The following is a 15,769-nucleotide window of genomic DNA, read 5'->3' as shown; positions in this document are numbered from 1 at the left end:
CAACAATTTGAACATTGATATTTAAAATCTAACTATAGTTTTACTTTCCGACATGGCTTGATTCTGAATATCGCAAATAAAATCGAAATTATATAAAATAGAAACTTGGATCAGTTACTTACATCAACATTTTCCACATCATAGAAAGATCGAAACTTGTGTCCATGCTTGCTTTCCGACAACGCAGTGGAGAAAGGACGACATTTCCTTTCGAGTTTGATAAGACAAAATAGGGAAAAGTGGAAGTGATTTATTTAATTAGGTCAGTCCAAAGCCCATTACCATGTCGACACCGGTTAAAAAGCTTTTTATTGCATTTTGTTTTTAAAAAAAAAACTTAATTTTTTACCGAAGGGTAACATGGTCTTTTAGAGTTCGAGGCCTATTTTCTTAAATACCAATGAGACGGGGCTTAATCCCCAAATGTTCCCATAACGTTTATAACACATTTTTTAATTCCAATATTCGGTTAGATTATGATAATTTTTATTAAAATGATATAAAACAAATAATTTTTAAGGCATAAGATTTAATATTATATTAATGTTTTAAAATATGAAAAAAAATACACTAGAGGACTGACAAAACTGTTTCAACCAACAATGATGACGGCAAATACATATTTACGGAATTATTGGATCAAGTGAATCCAAGATTTGATTTTAGTGGGAGAATTAGACATTGTTCTTCATGCAACAATAGAACACTCAGAAAAAGATTGTTGGCAACAGTTTTGCTATATTTTGCCCTTGATTTCTGGTATGAAGACTTGGAATTCATGGTTCTGGCACCAAGGTCACAATATGGCGAGAGATCTCGTCCCAATTATAACAATCTCTTAACTAATATGCCAAATCACTTTTTTTTTTTCCTACAAGGAATGGGATAAAATGAGGTACATTTTTTAGCACTGAAGATTCGTAATGGTGCCAAGGTGGATAGCATAATTCTATCGGCCATAGTTAAACTCACTAGCTACGTAGCTTCATTGACGAAATTAAAATGTTTGGATGCAGTAAATACACTCAAATGTACTTGGAAAAATTCAAACACACCTACAATTACTAACATCATTATGCTTCTAGTAATATTCAACCATCTTCGGTCTCTACAATATGAAATAAAGGATTTTATACAGAAGTTTTCTAGATATGATGTGCTTAGATTTTTTAAATGGTAGTATAGTTTGAAATATTTAAGATATCTGCAAGCATACCTTGCATTGTTTCCATGTTCTCTTCCTTGTAAACACCAAGGGGCGATCCATGTACAGATAAAAGCATCTCCCTTGCTTTTGGAAGCCTGAGAGTTCTGAGTGTCGTTCCAACGAACAACCTGTTGTTGCTGACCTGCAATTGTAAATCAACAAGCAAATAACTCAAGATATTATATATGTAACGTACCGTACTTTTAAAATACTTAAAATTTGTGGAAAAATAAAAATTTTCTTAAATAAATAGAAACCCTTAAAATTGCGATAAAGGTAAACTACTCGTCCAATGTATTTGCAATAAAAACGATTACAAATATAGTTTGCAAAAAAACTGTTTTAAACAACGTAAATCAATCTCATGAAAATCAGAGTATTTGAATCAACATGCATAAATTTTTAAAACATAGGCAGTCCTCGGGTTTAGCCTCCGCGTAGTCCGAGCCAACTCACTGGTCCCCACCTCTCGTCTCCTCGAACTCGTCCTCACCTGCATCGATCAAGTCTAGTGAGTCTAAAGACTCAACATGCATAAACTGAGAATAACAAGTAATACATAATAAAACCACATGCAATTTAAAGTAGGACATACATACTTGAACATGAACGTACTTACATAAACGTAGACGTGCCATCATTTCATAAACATACTTGTATCATACATACTTGAGCATACATAAACATCATCATTTTGCGTAGAGATATGTTTCAAAGCAAGTGACCTATACATAAATACGTTTGATCAGACTAAACCACAGCACTGGGCTGGCAGGGATGTCCACTACCACATACATGAGATCCTCGATCATGCTTACCGGGTGGATTGGTCCCTGGTCAAGCTTTACCGCTTTTCAATCCTGATCTAAACCCGGTCATGCTTCACCGGGGTGGAGAGGTCTTCGGCCACGTTCGCCGACTTCCAAACCCGTTCATATTTGGTCAAAAAAAATTTAGCATACCTCAAAAATAAACATTTTTCTTTTGCACGTCGAGCATACTTACATGGCGTTGAGGGATTCGTTGGGTCTCTCTTGGGGCCACTGCTGCACATACTAACACAATTCTATGCACTTAACTTCCATAACTTAGATGTAGTAGTCGTGCTCACCACCGAAATAAACAATTGACTTATGACATTCTATATCACTCGGGACTTGACCTCGTTTAATCATCGTACTAAACTATGACATCGAACCCTGAAACAAATCCTGAAAAATGGTATGAACATTTCCTAAACAATGGAAGACACAAACCCTCTAATTGAACCTAAAACTAAATGAAACCAACCATTCTTCCAACTGGGGCCGCGCTCAGGCGGTAACATATTACCGCTCGAGCGCCAATTCTTCTGGAATTCTACACTCAGACAAAAAGAGTGGCGCTCGGACGGTAGAAAGTTACCGCTCGGGAGCCGGGTCCTCTGGACGACACGACTTGAGACTTAATCCTTCTAACTAAATCTTACGGACCATGAACCAACACATTGTGACTCATCCTAGGACGCTATGTCATTGACTCAACCCCATGAAAACTCCCCAAACGTCCCCAAAGCAACGTCCGCTCAACCACAACGCATCACCACTTTATAACCCGAAATTTTTGACACATCATGCGTCTTACGACTTCTAATGCAACCAATCGCCTAACGACACAAAACGAAACACCGATTATCATCCAAACATCATATCCAATATACCTAAATGTAGCAGCGATCGCCCGGCAGTTCCCAACGAAGCCTGCAACAAACAACTTCAAGGACATGTCAAGAACACATTTTTTATAAAATCACAGTTTGAGCAGTTCCACGAAAACAATCATAACTCACTCATTTCTTGTTGAAAAATTATGAATTTATTGTCAAATCGAAGATATTAAAAAGAACTATATTTTATATGTTGAAAGTTTTTCCAGAAAACTAACCAAAAATTCACAATGATCAAAATTACATCAAACTCGGTTTTTAAGATCTAAAATCCGTTTCAAAATCGGTCCAAACGTTTTTGCTCAAACTTTGCACAACAAACATGAATTTTTACACATAATAAACATCAAAACATATAATATGACAAGATCGATGCAGAAACAATAGACTATACACGCCTTGGTTCTTTAAAACTCTTGATACGACGATACCGAAGCGAAGATAATGCGAGGGTTGATCGAGAATTGTGGCGCGATTTCTTGCTACAAAATGATCGAGAATTGCTGAAATGAAGAAAGGGAAAAGGGTGGTGGCTGCTGCTCTCCAAGAACCCTATCTCTTTTCTAAGAAAATGAAATGAAGATGATGTGTGTGCAATGAAAACCGATGGTGTGTGTGATAGAGTGAGTGTGTGCTTTAATGGGTTAGTGGGGAGTAGGGGTGAGCAAGATTTCGGTTAAACCGAATTAACCAACCGAACCGAGACAATTCGGAAATTCGGTTCGGTTATTTTGGAAATTCGGTTTTTCAATTAAAAAAATTCGGTTATATCGGTTAATTCGATTCGGTTACGATTTTCAAAATTTTGAAATCGGTTAACTGAATTAACCGATATAATAAATACTATTATTTAATAATTTTTTTTATCAAAATTTATATATATTTTAATTTTAAATCAACCCTAAATCTAATTATAGTCAACCCTTAATTTTAAAATCAACCCTATCAATTTTTATATATATTTTAATTTTTAATTTTTATGTTTTAATCTATATGTAATTAAAGTTAAATCATAAAATTTTTTTAAAACTAATGACCGAATTAACCGATTTTATTTCGGTTCAGTTTTCCATCGGTTATGAAAATTAATTCGGTCGGTTCGGTTATGACTAAATATCTCGGTTCGGTTCGGTTATTACTAATTCGATTCGGTCGGTAACCGAACCGACTGGATGCTCAACCCTAGTGGGGAGGGAATTAAGGGGTTTAATTAGGATATTAAAATACTAATAATCAATTAGTATACTAAATAAAATACTAATTCCCCACTAAATTAATAGTATCCCTAAATTTGAAATAAAATACACATATTTTAAACCTTAAAAGTTTAAAATCTCAAAATCACCTAATAAATTAAATTAGGTTTTTTAAAATACTAAAAACTAAATAAAATAATTTAAAATAACAATTTCTTGACTTGAAATAAAAAACCACATTTTACAAATCGTCCAAATCATCGCCGGTCTCTTTTCTCCGATCCCGCATCGAATAATCACCTGAAACATGAAACTCGAGAAAAAATTTTAACGTGCATCACATAAATATAAATAATTTAAAATAATGCAATTTCATAAATCATTCATCACTAAAATCATTTTAAACTTAAATAAATAATTTAATAATTTAAATAATTACATGGGTTTTACGTGTACTGATTTTGGGCTCTACAAGATAACATATTGTAAAACCACCAAATGAATAAGGTTAACTTTGTAAGAAGGTAATCACAATCGTATTTAGCTTTAAAAGAGAACATCAACTAATGAAAGCTCTTCTTTCCGAGTTGTCTATACTTCAACAACTTGAACTAAGCTTCAACCTTTAAATTATGGCAAATTTAAACTGACACAAAAACCACACTAGCATGTTGTCATTATAAGATATGTAAAGATACATACGTATGAAGTTTGCAGGCCATTCTTCAGCTCATATACTTGAGAATCAGGACTTTCCAAGAACTAAAAATTTTGGATTTCAGAGAATCAATATTGAAAGATGAAACTAGGAAAGCCAACATAAAGGAACCAAGAAGCCTTGGGCTATTTCCACCGGAGGACAATTAGGAAGACTTTTCGAAAAAAATGTATTGGTTTTAATTGTCCAAATTAATGTGACACTGCCATTTTTTTTTATCCAAATTAAGATAAATAGACAGGGAACACAATAGAGAGTATCCAACTATAGTATCAGTGGAATGCAGACATTCAAGGCTTCTATTCTACAGTTTATCATCACCAAAAGGGACTGTTTTCACTGCATTATAATCAATAAAAGGTGTTAGACAAAATTGAAAGAAATGAAACCATCTATGTATAAGAAGTTCAAAATACCAAATTTATTTGAAAATTCAAATCCACCCAAAGATGGAATTCCATAGGAGAGATCAGGATAAACAACTGACAGCCGATGTAAAAGAGAAGTGTATTATTCTCTCATTTTCCTGGTTGAGAGTTGACTTCCCATCTGTATCTTTCCATTGCACATTGATATTCACTGAAAATTTAGAGTTCGGTTCCACCAGGTGATACTAGCCCGAGTGCAGACCTCGAATTTAATCTAAGCCTGAAATCACAAAGGAGACCGTTAGAAGGGGGTCGAAAGGGTGTCCCGGCATAGCCCCTACGACGCTCAAGTCAGAGAGTGAGTATATAATGAGAGAGCAGCTAAGGATGCTGCTGAAAGACAATATAGTGAATCAATAGTTAGACTCTCAAACCTAGTATTTATAGGAGAATACCTGAACCTGCCATAGACCTTCCACCTGGGCTAGGGATGGGCTGGGGTTTGGGCCTCATCTTGATGGGCCCATTCATGGGGCATCATCAGTCCCCACCTCCAAAGTCGAACTGAATCGTAGGTTCGAAGTTTGATTAATTGTGTTGTCCTCGGTTTGCAACATGCGAGTAGTGCATTTTTTTCCCTGCTTTTCGTTAGTCTCCAAGAATTTGGAAACAAATTGGATCACCTTTCCACTTTGAAGTGCCAGATCTGTGTTGGGATCCCCTGTAAATATTAATCCCTTCTCCACTTCACACCCGTCTTCCCTTAACATTTTATCCACAGCCACACCTGTACATTCGCCTTGCACAGCCCCATTGCCACTGCGCTTCGCAACAGCCACCTTGCTCCTCTTCGCACAAAGCATCGCCCTAGTCTCGCACAAACTTTCACTTCACAGCCTCGCCCCTTCTCATATACTGGCCCTGCGCCGCCCTTTGCTTGCACTCACCCGTATCTCCCCTCGCAGTGCCCTTACCTCGTCTTGCCTTAGCCTCGCCCCTCCTCGTGTGAGCCCAACACCTCGTTGTCTCACCACAGCAACGCCACCCACTCTCTCTTGGCCCTCGCCAGTCACCTCCTTGCCCTTCGCTTAGTGCATCGCCTTGCAACCCCGCTTGTCTTTCTTCAGCTCTCGCCCTCGCCCTCGCCCTCGCCCTGTCACCAGTCCCTCATCCTCCTGCCATCACCTCTCTTCATCGCCAACCTTCTTGCATGCCTCGCCTCTCACGCCCGAGCCGCTGCTTTCCCCCTGCCTCCCTCGCCCTCTCACCCATCCACACTCTCGCCTACCTTGCCTTCTCCTTCACTCACAGCCTTGTCAGCCCCTTGCCAACGCAACAGTCGCCTCACCAACCTCCCATCCTGCACTCCCACACTTTTCATTCCAGCCTTGCCCTCTGCCTACACACCCTCGCCCAGCCCGCTTCCTGCCTCACCTCCTCACCCAGTAGCCCCTCTCGCCCCATAGCGCCGCCCGCGCTTGCCATTCCAACCTCGCCCTCTGCCTACACACCCTCGCCCAGTCCGTGCGTCCTGCACATCATCGCCCGTCAGCCCGCAGCACCATCTCCCGGACCTCGCCCATCACACCTTCATCCACATCTAGCTCGCCTCGTCTCGCCTACAATGCCCTCACCCCACCGCATTTCGCGTAGCCTCGCCTCCTGTGCAGTGCTCTCACCCTTCCTCCCCTTTGCCTCGCCCCTCGCCAATGCAGCAGTCACCTCACCAACCTACCCTTGCCTACACGCCCTTACCCTCGCGAGCACAACCTCGAACCCTCCCAGCCTTGCTTTGCTCGCTCTCGCCTGGCACCTTCTCGGTGCTCCTCAAATGCTCGCCCCATGTAACTCCTCGCCCACACACTTCTTCTCCCAGCAGCATTGCCTCTCCCCGAGCGCCCCCGCAGCCCCTCGCCAATACGCTCGTGCGCCCTCGCCTCGTCCGCACGCCTTCGCCCGTACGCCCCGTGCGCTCGCCCTCGCCCAACAGCCTTGAGAGCCCGATTGCTCCGCCCACCACTTGCTCGTTCCCTTGGTCTTATTCCCCGAATATTTTACGTTTGAATATATTGTTTCTTCTGAGTTTATCTCCGATGTTTTGGAACCACTAGGTTTAATAGAATCAGCTAGAGTGCGAGCATATTGAAGCTCTCTCCCTGTCACTACATATTTTCTTCTACCATGCTTAACTTAGTAAATAAAATATAACTTTTGTTCCACCTCTTCTTCTCCTCTACTAGGAATAGCCTAAGTAGGTAAAATATGATTTTCAATCTCCTTACCACTTCTCCATTACTAGGCGCAGTCCAGATAATAAAAGTTCCCCCTCCTCACCCCATTACTCCTCCGTTAGGCGATGCCTTAGCAGGAAAATAAAACTTCCACCTCCCGACCATCTGATTCCTCTACTAGGCGATGCCTCAGCAGGAACGTAGAACTTCCACATCCTCACCCTCTGACTCTTTTACTAGGTGACGCCTCCGTAGGAAAATAAAACTTCTACCTCCTCACCCTCTGACTCCTCTGCTAGGCGATGCTTTAGCAGGAAAAAAAAACTTCCACCTCCTCACCCTCTGACTCCTCTGCTAGACAATGCCTCAGCAGGAAAGTAGAACTTCCACCTCCTCACCCTCTGACTCCTCTGCTAGGTGATGCCTTAGCAGGAAAATAAAACTTCTACCTGTTCACCCTCTGACTCCTCTACTAAGAGATGTCTCAGCAGGAAAGTAGAACTTCCACATCCTGACCCCCTGACTCCTCTGCTAGGTGATGCTTCAACAGAAAAATAAAACTTCCACCTCCTCACCCTCTGACTCCCTCGCGAGGCGATGCCTTAACAGGAAAATAAAAATTTCTACACCCTCTAACTCCTCTGCTAGGCGATGTCTCAGCAGGAAAATAAAACTCCCACCTCCTCACCCTCTGACTCCTCTGCTAGGAGATGCCTTAGCAGGAAAATTAAAATTTATACACCGTCACCCTCTAACTCCTCTGTTAGGCGATGCCTCAGTAGGAAAATAAAACTTCCACCTCATCACCTTTTGACTCCTCTGCTAAGCGATGCCTTAGCAGAAAAATAAAAATTTCTACACCCTCACCCTCTAACTCCTCTGCTAGGCGATGCCTCAGCCGGAAAATAAAACTCCCACCTCCTCACCTTTTGACTCCTCTGCTATGCGATGCCTTAGCATGAAAATAAAAATTTCCACACCCTTACCCTCTAACTCCTCTGCTAGGCGATGCCTTAGCAGGAAAATAATAACCCAACTCCTCCTAACTCTTATCCTCTACTAGGCGTAGCCTAAGTAGGTAAAATTTAATTTTCTTCTCCCCAACTCTTCTCCTCTACTAGGTGCAGCCCAAGTAGGTAAAATTTAACTCATATCATCCTCATAATATAATAATATCCACGAACTTTATATAAGAACTTGACTTTATTAAATTTCAACCGATTACATTGGACAAATTCAAAAACAAAATACATCAACGATAAAGTCAAGAGTAATATTTTCTAAGGTGGTATGCATTTCAGGGCCTCTTTAAAGCTTTGCCTTGAGCATTCTCCAAGTAATAAGCTCCAGAATTAAGCTTCTCGATCGCTCTAAAAAGACCCTCCCACTTTGGCTCCAACTTTCCTCTCTGCTCTTCTCGTACCTTCCTTAGGACCAAGTCACCCACTTCTTTCTTTCCTAATCATGTTAACCTCTACACGCGCTCTTCTTTCCTCTTTCCTCACTACCCCTTCCTAACACCGACGTGCGACTTTTTGGTCCCCGCATAAGACTTCAACTCCTTTTTCCACAGGAAACTTAAGCTTCTGATGACAGGTGGAAGCTACGGCTCTAAAATCCTTTAGGGTTGGCCGTCCCAAGATTCTATTATACGATAATGGAGTGTCTACCACCGCGAAGGTTATCATCTTGGTTGTCAACCGAGGATCACTCCCCATGGATAAGGGAAGATTGACCCAATGGGTGAATGGCTTGTCCCGCGAACCCATACAGAGGGGTAGAGACCGGCTCAAACTCAAATCCTTCCACTTTCATCTGATCCATTGTTCTCTTGAACAAAATATTCACGGAGCTTCCATTATCAATAAAGATCATTGCCATGTCGTAATTGGTAATGGTGGCCGTCACCACCAAGGAATCATTATGTGGAGCCACAATGCCTCGGAGGTCTTCTGACCCAAAACTGATGATGAGATCTTGTGTTAAGTCCGCATCCCTGGATATCTCAAAGTTCCCCAACCTTCTTCCGTGTACTTTCTGAGCTCGCCCGGAGTCTCCATCAGTAGCAGCCCCCAAGATCATTTGAATCATTCCTCTTGTAGGACGGTTGTCTTCATTCATCTCTTCCTAGGATCAACAGGCTCTTGAGGGACATCTTGATCTCGCCCTTCCCTTCTCTGCTCCCCGACCCTCTGATCTATCCATGAAGGGCCTCGACCTCGCCTGGGGGATGGGAGAGACCTCGGTCGACTCCTGGATGAGGATCCTTCTTGTCTGTCCAGCAGAGGCAATCTAGCACTGCTCTCAAACCTCTATGACTTCTCCCACCTCCCCTCTGATTCCCTCACCTTCATCACCTTGTCAAGATTCCTACTCAGAGGAACGTGTGATGAGAATTGTCCTCTGCCCCTAGCCTTGTACTCCTCTCTCTCACCCATGCCTCTCTTCCTACCTCCTCTTTCCGCTCCTTCAACTCTATTTTTCCCAGTCGCTGCTCCATTCTCTTGTGCCGTTGGACATCTTCTAGATTTACATAGTTTTCTGCCCGAGCCAAAAGATCATCATAACTCGATGGAGGTTTCTTGACCAACGATTTGAAGAATTCTCCTCCTCTCAGTCCTTGGGTAAATGCACTTATCATGGCGTCAGGAGTAGCTGCTGGTATCTCCAACGCTTCATCATTTAAACGCTGGATAAATTCTCACAAGGTTTCAGCTTCTTGTTGTTTCATCACGAACATACTCGGGGAATTTTTCTGGTGCCTCTTGTTGTTAGCAAATCGGTGCAAGAAAGCCGTGGAAAAATCTTCGAAAGACCGTATAGAGTTAGGTTGCAATGTATTAAACCATTGCTAGGCTGATCTCACCAACATGCCTAGGAACACCCTGCACCTAACTCCGTCTGAGTACTGATGTAACAAAGCCGCGTTCTCAAATCTTCCCAAGTGTTCTTTTGGGTCAGTATGCCTGTCATACTCTCCCACATTTGATTGTTGAAAGCTTGGGGGAAACCATTCCTCCAAAATGACGGGGGAAAAAAGACTGTCTTTTTTGGGAGCTGGAGCTCTGTTTCCCAATTTCTGCCTCAACATTCTTATCTCCCTCCACATCTCCTCCGTCTCCGGATTCTTCCCACTTGGGAGGGGTCGTGTCTCTTCGACCCTACTATGACGACCCTCCGCATTCTTCTCTCATTCCTGGAGAGTGGCCTGTTCTTCGGCAAACATAGATTCTTGGTTCCTCGTCATGGCCTCGTCTACTGTCTTGTTAATAAATCGACCCAATTTTTCAAGGGTCAAGTTCCCCACATTCTCATCGGGACAAAGTTGTTCGGCCCTCGTGTCAGGACGAGGATGTTCACGTCTCGTCTCCTCAAGAAGAGGTTGTTCGGGTCTCATCTGAGGACGTGATGACCTTGAATTAGTTCTTCTGCTCCCTCTCCGGCCTACTATCTCTACGTCTCAGCTCAAATTTCTCACAGACGGCACCAAGTGATACTCACTGAAAATTTAGGGTTCGGTTCCAGCAGGTGATACTAGTCCGAGTGCAGACCTCGAATTTAATCTAAGCCTGAGATCACAAAAGAGACCGTTAGAAGGGGACCGGGAGGTGTCCCGGCATAGCTCTTCCGACGCTTAAGTTAGAGACTGAGTATATAATGAGAGAACAGCTAAGGGTACTGCTGAAAGACAATATCGTGAATCAATAGTAGACTCTCAAACCTGGTATTTATAGGAGAATACCTGGGCCTGCCATAGACCTTCCACCTGGGCTAGGGATGGGTCGGGGTTTGAGTCTCATCTTGATGGGCCCATTCATGGGGTATCGCACATCATACTGGCCATCCTTCCTAGTCCTTGAAATTGTTAGATTTGGAAGGCTTTCCTTAAAAAAGTGCAGTACTGGGACTTGCAATTGTTCCTGGCTGAAATAAGAACGAAGTAACCGTAACATAGTTTGGAGTTGATCAATTTCCACATCGCTAAGAGCCATGATTGCAGCACTTTGACGTTCAACTAAAAAATAAAATTCAGTTTTATTCATGTAAGATCACCAAAAGAACCAGTAAAAAAATAAAAAACAGAAAAGAAAAGCATAATCTTAATTACTGATGTTTGTCAATGTTCGGAAGAAATGAATCACATAGTTATGAATGGAACAATATATGGACCAAAGTTCTACTACTAAACCCTCATCATTTTAAATATCAAAGTTTCATATCTACATTACATTTTTTGAAAAAATTATTTCAGATCCATGTGTGCATACGGAACTAACAACAATAAGAGAATATGATAAAAATTTGTCCATCTTTGTACAACAATTAAGCACCAATATTTTAGGATAACTAACATACGAAAAAACGTGATAACTTTTATTGCACCTCCCCTGGTTGAATTACACCATACAAATATTTATAACTACAGATACATGTTAACAAATATTCAATCTCAACATGGCCATGAATCGCAAGTAAGATTCAGGATCACCACATAGAAAGTAAAGAATATAGAAATTATAAAGGTAAAAACAAACTCCAGAAAAGAATCGTGTGGCATTAGAACTGAGAGCCAACACCAAAACTCGAAGAAATAATTACAAAAATTAATATCTTCAGCTGCCCAAAGCTAAAACAGCCCTTTGTGAGAAATCATTGAAATTTCAAGTCAGATGACAGGATCAAGGCAGGGTACAGGTGAAATCCAATACCTTCATTATCTTGGTATGTTGGTTTTTTCTTCTTTAATGTGATACCGTCTTGATCATCATTGTTCCCGATGCTCGCAGGCTGTTTATTAATTTTCCACACTCATCGCTTTCCTATGGAAGTTATTAACTCTACTAAAGTTAAAAACAAAAATAGATTAATCGTTAATTATTATCAGAGTCAAAATATAGCATCCACTAAGCAATCTGAAACATGAAATCCACCATAAAATCTGCAATGCAAGTTGATGCCAGCGTATAGAAGATAGTGAAATTCTTGACAAAGATAAAACTGTCAAATTCTAAAGCAAAAATGTGAACTAAATATCCAAAAACCTCTCAAAAAATTCTTAATTTAGAAATTACATTTCTTTTCAAATCCAACATAGAGCTTCTGGAATGTGAACTCAAAGTCCGCTCTGAACAAACAATGATGTTCTGCCGCACAGTCGTAAACTAGCTGCACTAGTTTGGGTTCTTGGATTGTGCTAGTCCTAAACTAGTTTGTTGCACTAGTTTGGATTCTTGGATTGTGCTAGTCCTAAACTAGTTGTTAAGACACCAAATCTTTCAATTTTAAATAGCACTAGCACAATCCAAGAACCCAAACCAACTATCTACTCACATCAATCTGATTCATCAACTCATAAAACGACGTAAAACATCGTCATAAGCTCAAGAGGAGATTGAAATTTCACTATAACCGCAAGCTTTGGGTTCGAGGTACGTAACAACAAAATTCAAAAGTTTCTATGAAAAATCTTGAGATCTCAAAGTTAAATAATGTACATAATCAACTTCACTTAGCTTAATATCATAATTTCATACAAAATACAGAGATGAAGCTCGTAAATTTTTGAACCCTAGCCTTTTCTTCAAGCTATAACTTCATCATCTCAATTGTCAATCTCTTCAAATCAAATATTGGAACGAGCAGGTATCGTGCGAAAGAAGTGGGTTTATTTTTATTTTTATTTTTTTGAAAAAGAGAGGAAAACGAAACATGAAAAAAATAAATTGTGAAAATTCAACATAGGGGATTTAATTATTTTTATTTATTTTTGTAAATTTAAAAGTATGGAGTTAATCTATAGAAGTATGATATTTGAAATAGACATCACAAGTGGTATTTAACATCAGTCTTTTTAGGGTCGAAAAAAATTTCTCTCTAGGGTTTGTGACTCTAATAAGGGTTGGTCTCCCGCTTTTGCAGGCTTGATTCGTAAGAACATTTTTTGTTTCATACGACGATTTTTTTGAATCACAAAACAATGGCTTCAGATGAAATTGTTCGATTGGTGAACATGATGAAAATATCTTGATCGGATCCGAATGAACTTGTCAATTTGGAGGAAGAAGACGTCCGGATCGGGAAACAAAGATTATCTCGGTGTTTGGTGGACAAAGTCTTATCGCGAAACACCCTAAATCGGGATGCATTTCGGTAGCAGATGCCTCATATTCTTCAGGTAGAGAGGCGTATGAATATTGAGGCTACATGTGATAATACATTTGTGTTTGAATTTCATTTTCTACGTGATCGAAATAAGGATTTGAGAGAGGACCCTTGGAATTTTTTGCGAAATCTATTGATTTTTAACGAACCGATTGGTTTGAACAATGCACGGTGATTCTCCCGAATAGGGGTTCGTATCAACATAACAAAGCAACTGAGAAAGTGTATTCGTATCAGTGCCATGAGGGATGAAGAGGATACTATTATTTTACTCGTATATGAAAGACTCCCAGATTTTTGTTATTTTTGTGGCATGCTAAGTCATTCTTGTATATTGCAATGATGAATCTACAGCAACGTGCAACATGCCTGTAGAGTGTGGATGAGGCTTCATCTCATGTAGGTGGAGGTTGGGGTAAAAGAGGAGGTCATGTTAAACATTCTGAAACACGAAATGTGGAGCCTCCACAGGATGACTCAGACAAACTTGCTTCTCGAGCCTTGATTAATTTGGAGCAGGGTGGAAAGGTGCCTCTAACTAGAGGAAACTCTAGAAAAGATGGATATATAGCAGTCTGCATGTGGTTTAGAGCAAGACAAAGATTTGTGTCAATGATGGGTTGGCCAAACTGATTCTCCAACTCCTGTGGCTAAGCAACCTCTAGTTCAGTCTCGGTCTGATTTGAAGAAATTTAACATAGTCGGAGAGTGATGGGCTGAAGATTAGACAAGACTGCCTACTCGAGAAGAACCATTGAAAGAGAAGGGCAAGAGATAAGAGTAAGATGGTGCCTGGAGCCTCAGATTCGTCTTTTGGTATATGAGTGAAGAGGATTTCGGTGGATGATTATGATTTGATAACACACGAGTACACAAGACATATTAAGAAATAAGCAAAGATTGGGGACAACACTTCTGATTCGATTGTTATAGCGGCAGTGATTTCTTCGCAACACAGATCTCCATGAATATAATAATTTGGAATAAATGGGGGTTTGGGAACCCCTGGGCATTCCGAGAACTTAGGTGACTATTCAGTGAAAAGAGACCCGATCTCTTATTTTTGAGTGAGATCAAAATGAGAGAGGTTAATTGCAGATGGTGGAAACATAAGTTGGGATTTTCGTTGTGTTTTATGGTTGATTGCAGAGGATGGAGTGGAGGACTTGCATTACTTTGGCATGAATTAGTGGATGTTTCATTTAAATCTTTTTCATATGGACATATTGATTGTGTAGTCCATGAATTAGACCATGATTGGCGATTCACCGAATTTTATGGACACCCAAAAGTTCACCTGCATCATTTTTCGTGGGAACTGCTACACCGCCTTAAAGATATAGCAGAGCTCAGGGAAATGGCTTGGCTAGTAGGAGGAGATTTCAATGAAATCTATTTTGATAGTGAAAAATTTGATGGCATTAGACGAGCACCAAGCCAAATGCAAGCCTTCCGGGAAGTGCTCGAACTATGTGAACTCCAATAGTTGCACTGTACATGTGAGATATTTACGTGGGTAAACAGAAGATATTCTAACAACATAATCTTCGATAGGATAGATCGATTTGTGGGAAAACTAAAGTGGCGTCTGTTTTTCCCAACGGCTTGAGTGACTTCCTTATAGTTCTACCATTGGGATCACAGACCAATTTTCCTTGAAATTACATGATGACGAGTTGCAAGATTGAACAAGAAGTGGGAATCGGGAGTTGGCATTTCGGTTCGAGAAATGCTGGTTGTTGGAGGATGAGTGTACAAAGGTGATTGAGTGAGGTTGGGGCACTATAGATCAATATTCGCCACTCTTGGAGAAAATTGCATCATGCAGAAGTGCATTGATTAATTGGGTCGCAAACAGGCTTTGACGAATTCCAAAGAGGCTTAAATAAAAGCTATCTCAACTGAATAAGATCAGGACAAGTGCACACTGGACTGATAATGTAACTCAGATGAACAATCTCGAAATTGAGAAAGAGGAACTAGCCACTGAGGAGGAGATGTATTGAAGGCAAAGAAGCGGAATTTCTTGGCTCAAAGATGGGAATCAGAATACTAGATAATTTCATTCAAAAGCTTCTTATCGTTGCACCCAAAATTCCTTAACTGGCTTGGTCTCAAGTCATGGTGACTGGTGTTCATAGAATGGAGATATATCGGCAATTGTATTGGATTATTTTGAGAC

At 40.6% G+C, this 15,769-nt stretch overlaps 1 long non-coding RNA gene across 1 annotated transcript; it reads right to left on the bottom strand.

Annotated features, from left to right (window-relative positions):
- Nucleotides 1-893: 893 nt before the first annotated feature.
- LOC140977882 (uncharacterized) lies at nucleotides 894-5,006 on the bottom strand. The gene is made up of 3 exons (XR_012175460.1): nucleotides 4,811-5,006; nucleotides 1,217-1,349; nucleotides 894-1,108 (listed from the first exon to the last, which is right to left on the bottom strand). It is a non-coding gene; the product is annotated as an uncharacterized lncRNA (long non-coding RNA).
- Between the last annotated feature and the right edge of the window lie 10,763 nt (nucleotides 5,007-15,769).

Source organism: Primulina huaijiensis, chromosome 5 (assembly GCF_012295235.1).
Source record: "Primulina huaijiensis isolate GDHJ02 chromosome 5, ASM1229523v2, whole genome shotgun sequence".
NCBI classification, from domain to species: Eukaryota; Viridiplantae; Streptophyta; class Magnoliopsida; order Lamiales; family Gesneriaceae; genus Primulina; species Primulina huaijiensis.
Note: the sequence above shows the minus strand (reverse complement) of the source record. Positions and strands in the feature narration are given on the sequence as shown.